At 37.8% G+C, this 3,774-nt stretch overlaps 1 long non-coding RNA gene across 1 annotated transcript; it reads right to left on the reverse strand.

Annotated features, from left to right (window-relative positions):
* Window positions 1-1,860: 1,860 nt before the first annotated feature.
* LOC306997628 lies at window positions 1,861-3,515 on the reverse strand. Its single transcript, XR_013797409.1, has 3 exons — window positions 3,320-3,515; window positions 2,974-3,187; window positions 1,861-1,896 (listed from the first exon to the last, which is right to left on the reverse strand). It is a non-coding gene; the product is annotated as an uncharacterized lncRNA (long non-coding RNA).
* Between the last annotated feature and the right edge of the window lie 259 nt (window positions 3,516-3,774).

Below are 3,774 nucleotides of genomic sequence, written 5' to 3' on the forward strand. Positions count from 1 at the left end.
ATGAATACAAGTTTACAGTTTTGACCGATGTAGGCTAGGCTACTCTACTCTGATCTGTATGACTAAAAAACTACGGAGTAGCCTAACTGGCCTAAGTTATTTTAGCTGTCTGTTATGAGAAAAATAAATCCAAATGAACGCGCAGCCGCGTCTGTCAAACACTAATTCAACATGCCAGAATAAAACCCGACTTTAGAACAATGGATAGCGCCACTCGGCCTGGTGTGCCAAAATACTTAATTAAAAACTTCCATATTTCATTCAAAATAATCTCAAAACGCTTTGTGACATTTTGAAAGCCGTGCATGCATTAAGGCACTGGAACCATGAACTGAAACTGGTTCTGATTTTATTGTTTGTCGTTTAAACGTGCCTGTTGCATATCTTTATTTTATATATTTTAAATGGTCTATTGGTGAAGTAATTTATAGCATTGGTTACTGTGGAGGGAGGGGGGATTAAAATAATTCAGCAGAAGCAGGGATGTTTAGACCAGAAGGAAATCCCCGTCCCCCTGGCAAATCGCACCTTATTAAAACCATGTTTTACAAACTCTATATGAACCAAAAAAAAGGCTATCCTGTATAAAAAAATGTTTTGTTTGTTTGATTGTCTGCATTAATAATAGGCTATGACATGCATTAATAGGCTAATATAAAATGTACAATAATCTTTGTTTGTACGGGATTCGAACCCGTGTCATCCAAATGACCGATACGTAAGTTCTACCACTCGGCCATGAATATACTCATTTAAAAATGCCCGGTTTATCCAATCTGTTCCAGAGAAGCGCTCATCATTCGTCTCATTCCTCAATAGAGTAGTAAACAAATTATCAGCTTCTTTGCACCTAATTTATTTTTGTTCGTTATTTTTGTTATTATTATTATTTTATCACGCTGCTCCCAACAGGCAATAGGCTTATGTCGCCCACCGACGTCTAGGTTACAATATGAAATAAAGGCTATATTGTTCTCGTCTCTATTTTAAAATTATGATTCTATTTTTCTGTCCTAAACAATGTTCTATAGTAGCCTATTTCATCTGTTAATTGACATTAACCCCGCTTACATTTCAAAATACGGCAATAGCGGCTGTTTTGCACAATGTCCCTCTGCGCCACCTGGCGGTCATTTCGCGAATGACTTTGAAATGCGACTGGATTATTTTTACCGCGGTAGTTTCGCCGCGGTGCCTGTCGCGGCGGTAATAGGCATTCTGGTTGAGTACCATCTGTATATATGTCACATATATTAAAAACCTAGATCAAAACCTATATTAAAACATATATGTTTATATAGGTTCTTTCCATGTGGGTCCGGCCGGACAAAAGGAAGAGGGGAGAATACCTCAGCTCTTAAAACATGATCAACCACCAGAAAATGACAAAAAATATATATTCTTATGGTCTTATAAAATAATTATGAGTTACAATTTGCTAAATATTTGTATTTTAAGGAATATACACGTTCAACGAGGCACTTTGTCCGACATGAATTTGAGCAGCAGAGGCGTCTCATTGCACCCTCATTAAAACACCTCAAGTTAAAATAACGTTCATGTCAAATGCTGTTTTAAAGGTCATTTCAACACATCTGTGTAATTTCATATTATCTGGTTAACATTAGGACAGCACACATTAAATAACATGCAATTTAACAACATTTCAAGCCATATTATGTTTAAGATAACTTAGATTACTTATAAGCCATAAAAGTAACGTTAATCATAATTTCTATAACATTAACGTTATTTGAGGACCCAATAAAAATGAATCAGACTTCATTTTATAAAAAGGAACTTTTAATAACATAAATATTTAACATGAAACTATATACATTGAACGTTGATTAGGTTTCCCTCCTTTCCCTGGTGTGTCCTGGCCTCTCTCCCCGCCTGTTAAAAAGAAAAACAATGCTTTAAAAACACTTAAAGCCATAAGTATATGAGGTAACACTTTACAATAAGGTTCATTGGTTAACATATTAGTTAACATTAACTAATAATGAACTGCACTTATACAACACTTATGGTAACACTTTACAATAAGGTTCGTTAGTTAATATTAGTTAACTACATTAGTTAACATGAACTAATAATGAATTGCACGTATACAGCATTTATTAATCTTTGTTCATGTTAATTTCAACATTTACTAATACTTTATTAAAATCTTGTGCACATTAGTTCATGCACTGTGAACTAACATGAACTAACAATGAACAGCTGTATTTCTATTAACTAACATTAACAAACATGAACAAATACAGTAACAAATGTATTGCTCATGGTTAGTTCATGTTAGTTAATACATTAACTAATGAACCTTATTGTTAAGTGTTACCACACTTATTAATCTTTGTTAAAGGTGCTCTAAGCGATGTCACGCATTTTTTAGGCCAACATTTTTTTTGTCACATACAGCAAATATCTCCTCACTATCCGCTAGCTGTCTGTCTCCTGAACACACTCTAAAAAAACGCGGTCTCTGTAGACACCCCAGGCTCCACAAACAGCAACAAAAACAAACTGGACTAACCCGCACCACGAAACATAACAAACTGTTCCAGCCAATAACCGACAAGAATGATGTGGGGTGGGGTTTGGGGGGTCGCGGATGAGGAGGAGGGACGGGAGGGTCTAGCTAGCCTCCGTTTTGTTTGACAATAGTTCGAACGTCAACAAGAAGTGACGTCACCCAGGATCGCTTAGAGAACCTTTAATTTCAACATTTACTAATACTTTATTAAAATCTTGTTAACATGAGCTAACTTGTGCACTGTGAATTTATATTAACTAACATTAACAAAGATTAATAAATACTGTAACAAATGTATTGCTCATTGTTAGTTCATGTTACTTAATACATTAACTAATGTTTAATAAATGAACCTTATTGTAAAGTGTTACCGTATAAGAACTCACAACAGTATTAACATTACAAATTTAACTTTGAGTTACAGAAAAGTTTACAAATGCATGTCTTCTTTTGGTAACGTTATGTTAGGGAAGAATGTCAGGGAAAAAGAGGTACAGCAGGGAAATGCTAGACGCAGCATTAAGTGCTGTAAAGTCAGGAGAGAGTGTGAGGAATGTCTCAAAGAGATTTGGGATACCGAAGTCAACCCTGTCAGACCACAAGCTGGGGAAATCTGAATGTGGTCCTCATCCAAATAGGGCCCTTACCCTGGAGGAAGAAGAATCTTTGGTCAATTATATTGTTTGGATGGCAGATCATGGTTTTCCCCTAACAAGAACCATTGTCAAGTGTCTAGCCCTGGAAATTATTAAAGAAAGCAGCCGGAAGACTCTGGTCAACCTGGAGACAGGGTTGAGCGACAACTGGTGGGTCCGCTTCAAAGCTCGCCACCCAGAGCTCACCAGCCGGACACCGGACTCCCTTGATAGGGCCAGGGTCCTTGCTGCAACACCTGAGAGAATAGACACATTTTTTAAATTACTTGAAAATATTATTGATCTCCACAGTCTGCATGACAAACCTCATCAGCTGTGGAACTGTGATGAAACAGGATTCGGAGATAAGCCAAAGTCCAAGGAGAAGGTGATCTGCCAGAAGGGGAGGCGCCACATCTACCGGCAGCAGACGACCACAAGAGAGCACATCACTGTGCACGTAGCTGCTAGTGCAGCTGGTGAAAGTGTCCCTCCCTTTATAATTTATCCCCGCTGCCTTCCCAGTGTGGCATTTGCCTTGGGTGGGCCAGAAAATAGCCTTTACGGCTATGCGGACAAGGGCTACATGACCGCAGAGCT

This window comes from Phoxinus phoxinus, assembly GCF_949152265.1.
Source record: "Phoxinus phoxinus genome assembly, chromosome: 4".
In the NCBI taxonomy this organism is placed as follows: Eukaryota; Metazoa; Chordata; class Actinopteri; order Cypriniformes; family Leuciscidae; genus Phoxinus; species Phoxinus phoxinus.